Below are 17904 nucleotides of genomic sequence, written 5' to 3'. Positions count from 1 at the left end.
CCTTACAACCCATAACAGACCTAAGGGCCCGGTATGCTCCTGAGGGGGGGCCCATGCCGGATTTTTATTTAAAATCCGGCGGGGACTTCCCCTTCAGGATTCATAACAAAAGCCGCACACGTGTAGAATTGGCGGGAATCCAAGTCGGATCTCCCGTCGCTTCTATGACGGCTCTGTCTCCATCGCGGCAAGCCAGCTCGGCGCTGGCTCCCGCGATGGGGCTCGTAGGTGCTCAATCTCGCTGAGAAAGAGAGCGAGATTGACACAAAATCGGGTTCACCTACTGTATGAAACCGGTCTGATCCGAGTCTATGAGGGAGGGAAGTAAAGTGCCAAGTCTAGCAGTGAGGAGCTTAGTTAGAATTTTAAGGTCGTTATTAAGAAGCGCTATGGGTCTATAGGAGGCACACAACTTTGGATCTTTACCCGACTTGGGAATGAGAATAACATGCGCCATGGAGGGCGGGAGAGAACCCTGCTCCAGACAGTGAGAAAACAAGGCGGCCAGTCGGGGGCCAACATGCCTGCATGTGCTATATAAAAATAAACCGGAAGACCATCAGGACCAGGAGTCTTGACAGTGGACAGGGAATTAATCACAGCAAGAACCTCCTCAGCAGTTATTGGGGCAACTAGATGCGACCTCTCCGAGTCAGAGAGGTAAAACACCCTTTTTAAGGAAAATACCACAAACAGTAGAAATGCCTAAATGGTAGTAGGAATTCAATAAAGCAGTTGCAGCATTTTTCTGGCTATGTGGCTCTTAAAAAGCCCTGCACCAATTAAAAAAAAATCCCTGAAGCCAGTTACAGTAGCTTTATTGTAATATATGACTTAGGTAGGTAGGTAATTCAGGTACAAGTTGGTGCTATGGCTGCACCACATTCAAAAAGAATTACCTCCAGTCTGTAGATAATGAAACTAGAGGCAATTAAGACCAACTCTAACTTGGCATATAGAGACAGGCATAGTGCATGTCTCTGTGTTCTGTGTAGCAGAGCAGCATGTTTTCCGCTGCTATCTGCTACCTGCCCCAGCCATCACTGGATTTCAAGAATGATGCCGGCATAATAGGTTCCAAGCAACCAGTGATGCTGACGATGGGCGGAGCATGATGGGGAGCTGAGAGATTAGTTCCCCATTAGGTCAGCCCTCCTTTTATGATTGAGAGCAGGCAGTGGGCAGATTCTATAGCCAATAGTGAGCTCCACCGACCCAGCTAGTAAACTCCTTGGAGGCTTCACTGTCTGTGTACAGCAGCTGGAAGGGAGATTAAGTGAAATGAGGATGGAGTGTTGTGAAGTCAGCACCAGACAAATGTCAGTGCTTGATTCAAATTCATGTACCTGTTTCAAACAGGAATATTTACAGATAATTTATATTGATATATTTATGTATTTTAATTTTCACATAAGCCTTAAGAAAAATACATTGAAACAATATTGTTACAACATGATTAGGAATAAAGCCTATGCCGCACTTCCGATACAACAGTGCAGAACCAACTATCAGCAATCATGCTTCACAAATTGTATAGGTGAGCCAGCTGTGTGTGTGTGTTACAAGTCCAAAGCATCAACTATTTATTTTAAAACTACTGGAGATCGGCTCCACAAATTTAAGCAACGCATATGAAAGTAGGCATTTCTTTGGGTAAATGATTAAAGCAGAACTACAGCCAGGGCTAATCCCCTCCTAATGATCACCAAATGTATAGTTGCATGGCCTACTCCCCAGATTCCAAACTATATCTTATTAGGTAATCGGTTTCCTCACACGATGGACCTTAAAGTGTACATATGACTGTGATGAGGACATTAGTAAGGAAGTTAATGACTAATACAAAAGGTCCTATTCACTCTGTTGGCTGGCACTGTGTAAATGAGTAATTGAATGAGTTTGGTACCTCACATTTGTCTGACTTGTTTATTGTAAAGTCAATGAACTTCTTAAAATAATTTACTGATTTCATGATACCCCTGCTAAGAGTTATATCTACTGTTCATAGCATATTAGTATGGTCATGATATAATAATAAAGGAGTATAGATAATGAAGTATGTATAAAGTATCCTTTTACATTAGCGTTAGTAAGTGGAAAGAATGTCTGGCTACATTTGTGGATAGTGTTGTGCTTCCTGGTGAGTGACATTTGTATGCTTGGTATCAGGAATATGCAGTCACCATTTGGTGTGAAATCTGCTTACTGTTCTGGGAACCCCTGACAATCTCTGGAAGAACCCCAGAATCCCAATGAATCCTGGTTAGGAAAGATTACATAATAACTCTTTCTCTTAGCTGCTGGGAACTGATGTGCAACCTATGATGCTTAGTATTGCCAAACATCACAATCATTAAAAGCTGTCTGTGAGCCTTTTTATTCAATCTGATGTTCTACTTTAACATGTAACAGACAAACATGGTTTTAGAAAGGCTGAATGTGAGCTGACTGGCTGTATTGACTTTATGTTTTGCTGTGCACTATATTATATTTAAATATTCATAGTATTTCTGTTTCAGAGCAAGCATTCGTCTGACATTGTATAGACAGAAACTTAAAGAGCTCAGTATAACCCATACTAAAATTCTAATTAGCATTTTCTGTCTCTTTTTCCCTTTACTGCTGCTTTCTAGTTAGCTTGCCTCATTTTTATGTGGAAAGGTACCTTGGGATCAGATCTCTTGTCAAAGCTCATTGACCCTATCCTCTGGTATGGAGTGTATTATAACAAGAGAAGCCTAGTCTGAAGAATACTCATTTATCTACATTATGAATCTTAGCAATGAGAACATTTTATTCCTGGCATCCTCCAAACTGGCTAATTTACAGTCTTGTCATGTGCAGGTATATGTGTGTGCCTGTCTCCAAAATGTGTTGCCAGCCTACCATTTAAACCGCATTCCACTGCACAATGAAAATTGACAGGAATGTTAATTATTAACCACCAAGAAGCAGACTACAAAATTGTGATTCATGCATGGTTTAGAAAGCATACAATGCTCACTTTTATTTTCTCTGTAATTAGAGAAAAGATGATTTTGAGCTGTTAGTGTTGCATGATACATGCAATGTATCGCTGTCCTATGCATAGGACAGCAGTCCCTTATAAATCATTTATCATCAAAATAATATGGAGCTGGAATATAAAGTGGGGAAATGGAAAATGCTACTGTTTTTTTTGTTTTCATCTTGTATATTTTTTTCAGGTGCACCTCTTTTGCTTATTTCTAAAAAAAAAACAGAGAAATTCAATTTCCTTAATGAACTTTGCTGATTTATATTCAAAAATAATCATTTTACCATTTTTTTTTAATTTAGATTATTTTTCTTTTCAGTAAAAACAGATATCAACGTCCCTCATGCATCATGTGTTTTCCCTTACAACACCCCAGCAAGGGTTAAAATGAAGGAGCACTCAGAATCACTAAAATACACATAGCCCTCAAATGAATAAATCTCAATAAAGATTCATTATAGCAAGTAGACCACATGCAATTCCAATGGGATTTCTATGGTCCAGATTCCTAGCTGTCATTCTTAATCACTTAATCACTGACTCAGTAGAGAAGACTGTAATTGAAGTGTTTCCTTTTGCATGAATAAAGTAATTATGTGGGTATTAGAGTAGGTTAGTTGCATTTGTTCCCTCTCCTATACACAAATGGGAAAACATATACAATATGCAGGCAACAGTCAGTTTTTACAAATGGCCAATCATCACAATATGTGGGCAGAAAAAGGCCCATTGTGACAGTATGTTAGCAACAAATGGGCTATTGGGACAATATACAGGCAACTCCTCCCCCTCTAATTCAGCCATCCCTATATGCAACATTTTCCCACCCTCCTCTTTCACAAGTAAAAATGTATCTTCTGCACAAAAAATCTCTCATCCAACTCTGCTCCAAAACAATGTCCCACCTTCCTCTGCACTCCCAGCAGACATTTTCCTAATGCAGAACAGATCACAGTTTCCATACTTCCCCTCAGGCTTGTGTCATGTGACTCATCAGAGCCCAGAGAAGTCTGGAAGGGCTCCATGCACTATTATGCATATTCTCTTTTAGAGTCATGGGCTAGGCTTTGTGGGGACCACAACATAATAGCAGGACGGGTAGTAGGTGCAATCCTAGAGTACATCTCAGTCAGCTGTAAATGCTCTCTTAGGTGGATCTAGTACATTTTTCACCACTTTATCCCAAATAGTTGGTGCTCTTTTGTATATGAATCTAGGGTTAGTTGGTAGTGTATCTTGTAGTTGGTTGTCTGCCAGAAGTATGTGTCAGTGTCGTTTGATGATTCTTTCTATCTTTTTAAGCTGTACATTGTAATCCAGGATTATGGCTGCTACCGCCATTGTTGGCTTCTGCCTCGTCTTATCTTTAATTAATTCAACTATTCGGGATAAAGTAGTGAAAAATGTACTAGATCCACCTAAGAGAGCATTTACCTTATTTACAGGAAAAGGCTCTTACCCCTGCAAAAGATGCTTTGCTTGCATGAGAACTAAGCGTCCAAATGAAAACAAATTAAATTTCACATCCACAAGGAAGGGGGACACCTACGAGGTTAAAGATTTTATTTTCTGCAACACGGAAGGAGCTGTGTATGCCCTTGAATGTAGTTGTGGCCCACAATACATCGGGGGCACTAAAAGACCCCTGAAGGTGTGCATCAAAGAGCATGTCCAAAATATCCTCAAAGGATATGACAAGCATAGTGTGTCAAAACATTTTCTATTATGCCACAACAAAGACCCTACAGATTTTTAATTCTGGGGAATAGAACCGTACATCAAACACTGGTGGGTGGGCATAAGGTGAGGACCCTCAGCCAGCTGGAATCTAAATGGATCTTTACACTTGATACTTTCTCACCTAGAGGTCTTAATATTTAATTTGACCTCAACTGTTTTCTTAGTGATTTTTGGGATTTTGGAACACCTATTCCATCCTTGTCATTATGCACGATATTGTCCACGCCCCTCCCCTTTTTATCTCCTTTTTTATCTCCTTTTTAATTTCCTCTCCCTCGTTTATATCTATGTTTTTTTAGGTTTATATAATTTTATTTATGTATTCTTTTATTTCTCCTGGCTATTTTAGAGACAACATTACTGTAGAAGTTTTTAGTATTAGATTATGGATTGTATCTATTTTATTGTTATATCTATGGATTGTATCATTGCTTATCCATGCACACGTCAATGCTGATGTTTATCCTACCCGGGTTTAATCCATAATCATTTGTTTATTTTCCTCTTTTATACCCTTTTATTCTTCATCTATGTTTAATTACCTGTGTCATTGTTTTATGCATTAGGCATCTGTAGCCCATGCATACATTCCCTTGTTGATAGCAATTAACCCCCTTTAGAGTACCATATAACCAATTTGATGGCCGCGCCTCCAGAGCATTCACATCCCCAGTTAAACAACCGTGCTTCGCAGTACTTTATAACTAAGAAAATGCCAGCGCTCATTAACACACATGGTCTCTTGGGAAATGGCCGCAATGCCATTTTTGTATTGAGCTACGGGAAAATGGCCACCCCATTATAGTCAATGGTAGAGACTATTTAAAGAAATTTTCTGTGCCTTCCCATCATCCCCTGTTAAAGTCACGTGTTAGTGACGCCATGCGTAGGAACGGAAAGGCACTCAGACTGATGTAGACTAATGAGCTTGCGGCTCGTGGAGAAAAGTTTATTGTTGTTTGGCTATGTGAGTACCCTCATCTTTTTAATAATAAATCACCTACTAGTTTAAAAGTACTACACTATCCGGAACACCCTTTCTTTTTAATATCCTCCTTGCTTCCACTGAGAGACAAAGACAAGTACAGACCCATATTGGTCCAGGAACATAAGGGGGAAACAGCCATTTCAAGTGTATATTTACATGCAGTTGTCTCATTACCGCAAGGTAAAAGGCCACTTCCACTAGTGTGTGTTTTCGCACGAAGAAGAGATTTTTATCTCTTCAGCAACTTGGTTATCTGCACATTGTAATGCTTAGAGAAGAAAAGAATCCATCGCTCTTTGTTCACAGTCTGATTGCATTTTGCACACTTTGGACTAGATTGGACTCTATGTAGCAGAATTGTAGCTGGAACAAGCTTTGCAATTTGCACAGGTCATTTTGCATTTTGCACAGGAAACTCTTTTGCTGATTTTGCTCATTTATCTTGCACAGCTTATTTTTGTACACAGCGTATACAAATGTTTATTTATCACATTATTATTAGTTATTTATCTATGCACATTGCACTTTAATACCACTGCTTTACTGTTTATCTTATTATTTGCATACAGTATATTTTGAAGCCTATTTTTTGTGTATTAGCATTTATTCATTCTTGCACTTTTTAATATCATACTATTTGCATTGCATTTACATATGTACGAATACTTGTAGCAGTACATTATTTTACTAGGAACAGAGCAGCACCAACCCCCACTTTATCTTATTCTCTTATGGGTATGGTCCGACCCTTATTCGGTGCTTGTGGCAGTTCCACCCTCTCCCTCTCACATATGGTAGCACAGGAATAATCATATATTCCATTAACTTACTTGATAAATGGGACCTCAAGTGCAGCCCCTGACATAGCAGTAGGTCAGAACATAATATTTAGTGAATGTAATGCAACAGCTGTCAGAGACTGCAGACATAAAATAGGAGCAGATCAGAGACTAGTGGTTTTCTACTAGAGGTGGTCAGAGACTGCTAACATGTAACAGGAGAAGGCCAAAGGCTAAGATTACAGTCATATACTGAAGAAACTTTACATGCAACTTCCCGAGATCAATGCTATTATAGCCCCTTTGCAGATCAATGCCTCCACATCTGTGTTCCTCTTTACAGTCCCTTTAAAAAGATTTTAGCCACATAAGATATTTCTGTCAGCAAGATCTATTAAAAAAAAGCATCATAATAGAAAAGAAATGTACTGCACAGAAATAGAGAGATTGTGTAAAAGAAATTAACTAGTCCATTTAAGTATCCGAAGCAAAATGTATATATTTTTTCTTTACTGACTTGGTTACAAATCTTGGATAAGGAAAAAAAATGTCTACAGTATCTCTGAGGGTAACACAATACAGTATGCACCAAAGGATACATGTGGCCCCTGGAATGCAAGTTTGTTACCAGGGGTTTAGACTGTTACCCAGCTTCTTAATACGAGAACTAAATAACAAAAAGTAAAAATTTACACTGAATATGCTAATTTATAAATGAAAATTAGAGAGGGCAGGGGGATGCAGACAACCACTTGGCAGCGATTATTTATTTTCTGCCATTTACAGTATACCTTCCAAGCAGTGTAAATATTCATTTCATTTACATTTGGGGAATTCCTTTATGTATACAAATATAAGGTGCATCTTTGGCTTCAAACTGAAAATGAAACAGAATAAGCACTCTACATATGGTGAACATTTAAAACTGAACTTCTGGCAAACAGCTAAATGCACAGATAAAACACTGTGCATACTGCATAAGAGGAGCAGTATTACCTGCCAAATGATTTGAATTCTGTACACCCAATTCCAAAATTTACACAGCTTTGACACACAACACATCCCTATCTGGCAGGGGGGGAGATTTGATTTTTTTTGTACTGTAGTTAAAGCAGGGCTTTTTTTTCTTAAACAATAGGTGCTGGAACTTAAACACGACCCCACAAAACCCCTCCCCCTACAGACACCCTCCAAATCACATCAAATAGTGGGTGTGGTCAGTCAAATTTCACAAACAGTAGAAGGTTTTTTTTACCAGGATTGCATTACATACCAGGATTGCATTACATATAGAGTGCAGAGCTGTCACTTGTAAATACAGAAATCAGACTTCTGTTTTTACACGTGATTGTGGTGAGCAGGCACCAAATGGTCTGAGCCAGAGGTGGTGGAACTGAGTTCCACCAAGTTCCCCCTGAAAAAAAGCCCTGAGTTAAAGTATATATATATATATATATATATATATATATATATATATATATATATATATATATATATATATATATCAAGCTAAAAAACTCTCTCTGGTTTTGAATATAGTGTGGAAATATTAGAACTGTCCAGTTCTTACAGCCATCTGGGACTCAGTTAGACAGATATTCCCTTACTTCCTGTTCTGCTGACAATGTTTTATGAACTAGTAAGAGAGTGAAAATTTGCAAAAGGGACACTGACAGAAATAAAATCTGCCCGGGGTTCTATTCTTCCCCATCCAAATAAAGAAACGTTTTTTTTTTTCCTCTTTCATTGTTGATGTTCCCCTCACTTCCGTTCTGGTAAAAAGTTGCCAACAGGACAGAAAATAAAGTAAAGCTAATGGAGCTCCAAATAGCAATACAACCCTGACAGGGATTCTATCCCATCCCATTTTGTACAGAACTAAGTAAAGTATTGGTTGGACATACACTTTAGATGAAGAAGAAGCAGCAGCAGACCAATTATCTAATCTCTCCCTTACTCTGCTCTGTCCACTTATTAGTATGCCCCTTGTTAGTACATGTGAGCACTGCAACACTCCTGACCTTGTTATGCTTTTCCCTCCCCTTCTTTGAGTTCTGCTGTACAGAGAAGACAAGAGGCTGATATCAAGTCAGAAGTTGGTACTTACATTGCTTGTATTAAAAAAATAAAAAATAAATGGCGTATTAATAAATTCAGACTGCACTAATGTCTGTGTTTTGTTTCTTGCACACGTTCAGCTTTAAAAATAATTTTAGTTCATCTAGAAATAACCATCTTAAAGACTATGCTTATTTATTTATTTTTATTTTATTTTTTAAATCAGCACAAGGGAAGGTACTTACATTCAATGTAAAGTGTCACTTTGGCTGCTGGTTGCTCTCTTAGTAAATCCAAAGTACTTTGCCCACCCAACATATGTCCAAAGCCACAAACTCCAGGTGCTACAGGGATTAATATGATCAGCTGGACCTGTCACATGCACTTGTCAAGAGTGCCAACTATGCTTGTCCTCTGCACCCCCCATCTCCATTCATAGAAACTGTACTATAGCTTTCATCAATGAAAAGTGATCTATGAATTGAGGACAGGTGGATGAATTAAAGGTAGAGAGGAGAAGACGTTTGGATTCCAACCATGAACAGCCAGTAGCACAAGGAATACTTCTTATTAGATGTAAGCATTTTTTTCAATTCAACTTAACCTAGGTTTATGGTCAACATGTAGTGGGTGGAAAAAGCATACATGAGGCCAATTCCATGGAAGGCACTAATACTTTAGTTGAGTAAATATCTACCTCCAGAGATTTTCCAAGCCCCTGGAGTGAGCTTAAGTTCTATATGACTTATTGTCAGGCCCAAGTACTTCCATATACTGGTGCAAGAGGGGCACTCTGGTATGTGCAAATACAGATATACAAATTATGGAGCCTGTAGGAACACTCTAGAGGGAGAAAGTAACTCACTTATTAGTATGCTATAGCACTTAAAGGTGTTTTTATGTAACCCCAGATTAAGCTCATATTTTTGAAGCCACTATCAGTTTTTCCATCTGTTTACAAGCTTATTAATAACAAGCAAATTAATGCTGATAAATGATTTAGGCACTCTGTAGCATGAGAAAATAACCAGTTCTGTAGTTAATAAAATGCAAAACATATAGTTGGGTTAAATGACTAAAGCAGTAAAGGCTGTTCACCTAATCCATATTTATTAGTAATGAAAAGGGGAACCTTTGATTACTTTGAATTAGACATGTGCATTCATTTTCATCTGAATGCATTTTCTTCAGAATTTCGGGGATTTTCACATTCGTTTTAACAAACGATAACAAATGTGCAGAATCCGAAAGATCCGACATAAAAAATTATTTATTTTCGTTTCGTTGCGACAACAGTTTGATATAGATAAGAGATTTGACATGATGATGACAACAGCGATCTGTGTTTATCAAATCTGCGGTCAAATGTGCCTAACCTAACTCTATTAGTCCAAGATTATTTGACATAGAGAAAAAAGAATTGACGAAGCAGCTAAAAATATACGATCACCTCGAGCGGACATTTATGGTAAAAATGCTTCGCCCATAGGCTATAGTAAAGTTCTAATGTTGGTTGACTAGTAATAATAATTAATAAATATAATTATTACTAGTCATACAACATTAGAACTCTACTATAGCTTGTGAGTGGAGCATTCGGCCGGAAATGTATGATTGCGGCTTTGTACAGTTTAGCTGCTTCGTCAAATATTCTTAGAACATTCGACAGACTCCATAAGCCTTCAATTGACAGATTCGATCCTTAATTCGGATTTTCGGACGAATGCATTTTTTAACAAAACAAAATGAATAAAAACTAATTTTGGGAGTAACTAAAAAAATATATTTTTGGGAAAAAAACGAAATTTCGAAACAAAATATTTCAGTGTGCACATGTCTACTTTGAATACCTAATAATGTGCATTGGAAAAAAAAAACTTCTTCTAGCATATGATTGGTTATTTAAAGTGAACTCATCTTCACATTATTCAGTAACAGTCACTTTGTCAACAGCCTCTATTCCTTTAGTAAATCAATCCTATTGCATGTGTAAGTTGATGCATAATGAGTGCTGACAGGATGTATTCTTTTATTGACATTTATTTCAACACATTTACCTCCTAGAAATCTTTGCTTTGTGTCTCCCTCCCTCAGCAGAGTGGATGCCTCTGTTTGGAGGTAAAGTATATATGTTTCTCCTTCTCCCTCTCTTTGTCCTTCTGAGAGTTCTGTTATGGAAAAAAGTAAAATATTGAAGAATACACACAAAAACCTTCTATTGCATAAGCTACAAATTAATTGGATAGCTATCTGTGTGTTTATTTAATTACACGCAAACTTTTTTTTTTATTGACATATCACATACTATTGTTCTGCAAGCTGATTTGTAGTATATTGTTATTCATAATACAACAATCTACAGTCACTGTGAAGTTTTTAAAATTAAAAAAATACCTAGTTGTTAGTAGCTCATTGCCTTCCTAGTTAGAATGGTTGAAAAGACATAAGTTCAGCTAGTTCAACCAAGAGAAAAATAAAATCAAACTAGTTTACATGGTATGTTCTGGCATCCCCAACAATAGGAGTTTCATTTTTGATGAGATATTTTGGAAGACAATTCCATTGCTAAAGGTATGGTGATGGTGTCCCTTTTCTTATTTCAAGACCCCCCCCCCATTTTTCAGGCAGTTTGAGAAAGTACACGGTAAGGCAAACATTATTTTCAGAACAGAAAAAGGTAAGAATCATTATAATTATTTGCTAAAGCCCTTGCAATAAACTGTATATTGTACAGGGACTTTGAACAAAGCATTTTTTCTCAAAATCTCCAAGATTTTTTTTTTTACTCTCAATTTACAAAGAAACATTATTTGTGGTCCTTCGATATGTTTGGGGCTGACACAGAAAGTGGAACAAGGTGTCACAATTAGTGTATCAAGTAAAGAATTCACTCCTTCAAAATGTAAAGGTACACATTTATGATACTAGTATATCAGCATTTGAAGTAAACAAACCTGTAGACCAAAACTGATATGATTCCCTTGATGGCAATAATACAAGTACCGACTACATATTTTATTACTTTAGGTCTTAGTTTGTCTGTACTTTGTTTTGTTTTCTTTACTAAACCATCAAAATGATAACACATGACTACTGTAGAATTTCCCCCCAGGGCATTCATTTTTCAGCAGTTATGATAATTAGGCTTTTACTATGCCTGTATGTGTTTCTATTGGGAATGGCTATGTGACTGCAGTGTATATACATCTAGCAGTATAATTAAATCATGTTATTGCAAATTTACTTGGGTATAAACCAGCGGTTTGAATCAGTCTGAAGACATAAATACACGTTGCACCTCTGTTATGATGTAACACTGAAGGAAATACCTTCATAATATTCATTACATGCATACAGTGAACATCACCATTTTACATACTGTGCATTGTTTATAACAAAATCACAGGAGTATAACATTTGAATCCTCTGTTGTAATTCTCTTGGTAAGTGGCGGTTCAAACTGGGGCAGCACGACTTGCCGCACGACTCGGCAAGGCGATCTGCACACGACTTTAGAGGCGACTTGCAAAATAACTTTTGTATTGAAGTCAATAGAAGTCGCCCTAAAGTCGTCCCAAAGTCATAAGGAACCTTTTTCTAAGTCGGAGTGACTTGAGTCGCTCCTATTAGAATGGTTCCATTGTACAGAACGGCGTGCGACTTGTCAGGCAGCTAAGTCGCCTGACGAGTTGCCCCTGTGTGAACTGACACTAATAGCCGGATTCAGGTAGAGCGGCGTATAATTGAACGGGCGCAGCGCACCTCATATGCGCTACGCCGACGTAACATAGAGAGGCAAGAACAGTATTCACAAAGCACTTGCTCCCTAAGTTACATCGGCGTAGCGTATATTGGCCTGCGTAAGCCCGCCTAATTCAAAGTAGCAAGGAAGTGGGCGTGATGTATTAAAATGAAGTGTGACCCCATGTAAATGAAGGGCCGAACAAACAGCTTGCATAGAATCATCAAGTTAAGTGATTGCCTTTGCTCAAAGTGAACCTGAGCCCAAACTATGCACATCACAGTATTTGCAAATAGTAAACAAGCTTTACAAGAGCGCTAAAATAAGTCATCATTCAACTTTGTAACTATAGGCATTGTGGAGAAATTAATAAATACAACTTTCAACAGAGACACTTAAATGCCAGGCCCTTTTTGCTTTCATTTCTATTACACCAGACTCTTGGCTGCTAGCCAGCCTTCTAATGCAAACAAATGGCAGGTGCTCCTAAACTGCAAGCTGGTGACTAAAACTAACTGCAGAGATTTTTGAGGATCTTTGAGTATAGATTACTTCATAGTACACTACGCTAGACAGGTCAGTGATATCTTATTTCCATGTTATTTTACTGCTTGTTAAAAATAATATATTATTTTAATATCGATTGTCTGGGAACAGTTATACATTTAAAAGACACACACAAGCACATGCATGCACAATCACACAAATGTTAAATGTCTACCAAAATATATGTATTTTGATCTGTCAGATTGTGATTCACACACTTCATTACACCACACCCTGCCAGTTGACACATCTTATTCCTGTTGCTGTTTTTATACAATCTCTCCACCTTCAGCCTGATTATTGGTAAGGAGGGCCAAATAGCATGCAAAGAGATGGATATTGAATCTGGAAATTGTTAGACTTGAGCAAGGACACAAATTTGGCTACACATTTTGGAAAGCATGTATATGTAGCGCCTGGTTACTTTCTTGAACCAGTGCCAAGTTAAATTTAGAGGGGGTCAGAGAGTTAGGTAACTCTGACCATGTTAATTTGTTCAAATTTAGGCCTCTGTCTCAGCTTTGGCTGTGCTGTGGGTTCATTCGTGGTTCATTCTATCACCTTTCTGGGGTGCTGATCACACCGCAGGTCGGCAGGTGGCAGCAGTGGTGTCAAGGATTGGGTGCTCTTACCCAGCAGGCTATCAGGAGGAGTTTGCTTTGCTGTGCATGCTGGGGGAGGGTATTTATGAGGCAGACGCCATTTTCCTGGGTCTTCTCCTCGTGTGGCACGCACCTTTAGGGTAGCCACTTCACGCCGCCCCGGCAATTGGCCTTCCGGGCCAGGGTGTGCATGCAACGCAGAGATCATGGTTTCGGGACCACGTTGGCCTGGAGCAATTGATCTGCCACTTGGGGACTTGGTAGTTGACTGGGTTCCACCTAAAGAGGTCCTGGGCTGTCCGTCCTGTTGGAGGAAGCTGTATGGTGAGGAGTCTGCCTTAAGAGTACAAAGAGAGGCTGGTGTTCCAATAGGGGCCTGACCATCTATCGGGGACCAGGGGAACCGGACACTGAGAGGCGGATGTTGGCCACCTGTCAGTCGGTACCCTAATTCAAAACTACCTGAAGGAGATCCAGGTGTCAAGTCTGCTAAGGAGGATTGTCTCCTCTGCTTCAACCATAGGGAGGGTCTGTGGCAGAGATTTATTTTCCCAAGTTCTGAGTGACATTCTGGCTGCCAGGCTTGTGAGAGAGGCCTGACCAGGTGCAATATACCCACGCAGGCTGGAGTGGTGAAAAATAAAGTATTGTTGGAAGCAGAACTGTTTCCCTATTGCTCACACCTGAATCTGCTATCTCCACTTTCGCTAAACCTCTATTCTTCACCAAGTTTTATTGTTTTTACCTGGCTGGGTAATAAAGAGCACATTCCGTTACTACAACTTTCACCAAATACCCCTAGACGGCGGAGGAACACGAGGTAACATGCCACCCAAAACAAACAAGCAGCTCCTCCAGGGTTAGTGCTACATATAATAATAAAAATAAGGTCTATCAGAGCTGCAAAGTCTTTTCTGAACAAAAGAGCTTATATGTAGCTTAATGTATATTTATACTTTGCCTAGAGTTCCACTTTATTTAAGCAAAAAGCATAATACTGTTCTAACCAGAATGAACTGCTGAAAACAGAAATTGGGTTTGCTTCTGCGAATAAATGTACATGATTTCTCTTGGCACTGTTTTATTAAATAATTAGAATATGTTTACTGTTGGCTTGCCAGCGCTTATATAACAAAGTAGTAAATCAGACCATGCTAATCTGCTGAAATTCCAGTGCTACCTAGGAAAGAAAAGGATCTCCTTTGGCAAATGCATTAAATAAGCTAATCCATATCTTGCAGTATAAAATCAAAGACTCATTCCAAGTCTACGCTACACTAGGTTGGCTGGACGGGAGTAGAGCACTACTTTGATTTTATACATGCATCCCTTTCGGATGAGTATGAATGAATGACCTTTGTCAGCCAGTGGTTGTAAACCCTATACCAGTGATATCGAACCTTGGCACCTCAGAAGTTTTGGAACTAAATTTCCCATGATGCTCATGTACTCTGCAGTGTAGTTGAGCATCATGGGAAATGTAGTTCCAAAATATCTGGGGTGCCAAGGTTTGCCATCACTGCCCTACACCAATACCCAGTGAAATCACTAGTCTCAGGTGCAACACAGAGATGAAACAAATCCTCCTACATAAGTTGTACTTGTTTATTTGCAGCCATTTGTTCTGTACATCCTTGTAAACAACAAAGGTGAAAAGGATTTTTCACAGACTCACAAAGCAGGGGGCAGGAAACTGCAGTTACACACTGTATAAGAGCTCTGAGAGCTGATTAGAGTTAAGGGACACATAACCCTTCATACAGCACACAGGAACAGAGCTGTGGATGTCAATCACCAGCTGTGTGCTGAAGATCCCTCCCCTGTCACCTTTATAACTCTTGTCAGAAGTGACTCATGCTTATAACAGAGGAAATAGACAGCAGAGAGAAATTACACTTAGTGATTTGGAGAGAGACAAGTAAACATAAAAATATGCACTTTGTTTGATTTTATGTCTGAGGTTTACAACCACTTTAACCACTTCCCATCTGCCATATGTTTATAAATGGCTTCGGAGGGGAAGGGTGATATCTTGGTCATTGTTCCAGTTGCTGCAATGATCTAGATATCATTTTTTAGGGCTGGAAATTCCCTATAAACTGAAAGTAATCCTAGTGGCTAACGGGCCACTGGATTACTTTTAAAGGCAGTGGGAGAGGAATGCAATCAGGAAACCCAGTAAGGATTCAACTGGCAGCATCTGGGCACACAGTGAGAGGAACAGATGTTGTTCCTCCCTCTGTGACATCATAAACTGAAAGTGACAAGAATTTTGTCACTTCTGGTTTTGGTTCTTTGTTTACCTGGCCATTATGACCAGTAAAGCAGTCGATCAGACCGATCTGTGTCTGATTAGTTGCATCATAAGCTAGAAGAGAGATCTGGGGTCTAATAGACCCCAGATATATCCATAAAGAGGCAAAAAAACTGATAAGAGCTAGGAGATAGATTCAGAGTGATGTGGCAAATTGGTAAGAGGAGACTGCTGTTTTGCAAACAGTCTGATCCTCAAATATCCGAATATATAAATCTTTCTTCTACCTTCCTGTTCTGGCTATGGGACAGGAAGTGAAGTTAAATCTTCCCAGTAAGACACAGATGGCAAAGATAAAAACTGACAGGGGTTGTTACCCTCCATTACGCTATTCAAAATTTAAAATATATATTTACCTATAGTCCTACTTTAAAATGTATGCAGTGTATGTTTGTTTTGCAACAGAATATGACTTTTTATTTATGTATATTTTAGACTGCATATCCCCTATTAACTATTAAAGCGATGTACTGCTGGTTTCAATTTATTTTGCTTGCCAAGGCTGTTTCCACTATATGCTAAATTCATGTTTTGGATGTTGTGTATAATGGATATTATGTATTTCCATGAACGCAAAATGTTATGCTCGTAAAAATATGCCCATATGCTTGCATTTATAAATGTAAGTAATAGAGTTTATGCCTGTATAGCAGTGTACATTATATTCTGTAATGCATGTGTATAGACAAAATTACGCAGCAGTTGTGGCTCCTAGACTCCACAAATGCAGGTGTAATTAACTTTGTACAGCAATATGCCTTCATATAAGGTTGTGTGCAAGAAACCCAAGCTAAACTGCTAAACTGTAAGCTGGAAGTGAAGTTGCTCCAGAGCTTAGTAAATGAGGTAAAGCTTCACTTTGCAAATAATACCCAATCACGTGCAAGGAAAAATAAATAAAAATAAATGCATTTTTGCTTGCACATGATTGGATGGTGGAAGTCAGCTCAGGTAATAAGCTCTGGAGAAATTGCTCTTGCAGAGTACAACTGCACTTTGCAAAGTGTATAGTCTACTTGTCTTTAGTAAATCAACCGCTATGTGACAGAGAAACATTTAACAATAAAAGCCTAAAAACCTGCTAATGGTTCTAGCATTCCTTTGTCTAAATGATAAAAAATACTTCTGTCTGTGTTACTGTGTTATTATTGGAGAGATGGTAGTACACGAATAAAGCATTATTTTACTCTGAGCTACCACAACACATACATGTTTTTTTTTTTTTATCACTGTAAGTTCCTTTTGGACCCAGGCTGTCTGTCCCTTACTTCTTTAAACACTTGTCTAATTGGGGAAAATTTTAGTTTATTACACACACCTTAAAATCTGCATTTGTTTGGTAGAAATTACTGAAAAATCCACCCATAAAGTATACATTTTCTGAAGACCATGGAGAATAATATGATGGTAGTTGCAATTTTTTATGTTGCGAAGTGATCAAACATATTTTCAGAAAAATATACAATAAATACTAGGGCTGGAGAAATTAAAGATCAATTCCTTGATTAATCTTTAATTTTTTTGATCGTTCAAAATTCTTTTGATCGATCAAAATTCTTGACGTCACCGGACAGCCTGGACAGTGAGACTTACCCTGCTGGATGCGAGCAAACTGCACCCATTGGATTGAGGTACCTTTGCATCTGTGGAGCAGGAGGATGCATCAGGCTCCATCAGGGGAAGGGGCAAAAATAACCATTGTTTTCCTGTCCTAAGCAGTTTTTTGCAGACAATTCTTTGTGTATCGGCAACATCTGTTCTGTGCGAAAGACTGTTCAGTTCTTCAGGGTATTGTCAATAAAATGCCATCATGTCTGCTTCCAGAAAATGTAAACACTCTGGTATCTCTGTGTGACTGGCTAAAGTGATGCCTACTTGCCTACTATAAAGTGACTGACAGTCAATATACTAGATACGTTTTATAATTAAAGTTCAACTAACTTTCTACGTTTTTCTTAAAGTTTAATAAGAAAAAATTACTTACGTCAGTGCTACAATTTGAGTTTAAAACATATTTGTGTGAACTGTGAAGTTAAGTCATGGATTGTGGAAACTAACTAGTGTCGGGTGATTGTATATAGTGTATACCACGTTTACCACTGACTAATGCAGAGTTGCA

The 17904-nt window shown here is 38.5% G+C and overlaps 1 protein-coding gene across 1 annotated transcript in view; it reads right to left on the bottom strand.

The window, feature by feature from the left end:
• The window catches only part of TENM2 (teneurin transmembrane protein 2), a 1404789-nt gene that overhangs the window by 747650 nt on the left and 639235 nt on the right, over positions 1-17904 (bottom strand). The gene's annotated exons all lie outside the window — the stretch shown is intronic.

Source organism: Rana temporaria, chromosome 3 (genome assembly GCF_905171775.1).
Source record: "Rana temporaria chromosome 3, aRanTem1.1, whole genome shotgun sequence".
Lineage (NCBI taxonomy): Eukaryota > Metazoa > Chordata > Amphibia > Anura > Ranidae > Rana > Rana temporaria.
This window is presented reverse-complemented; position numbering and strand designations above follow the sequence as displayed.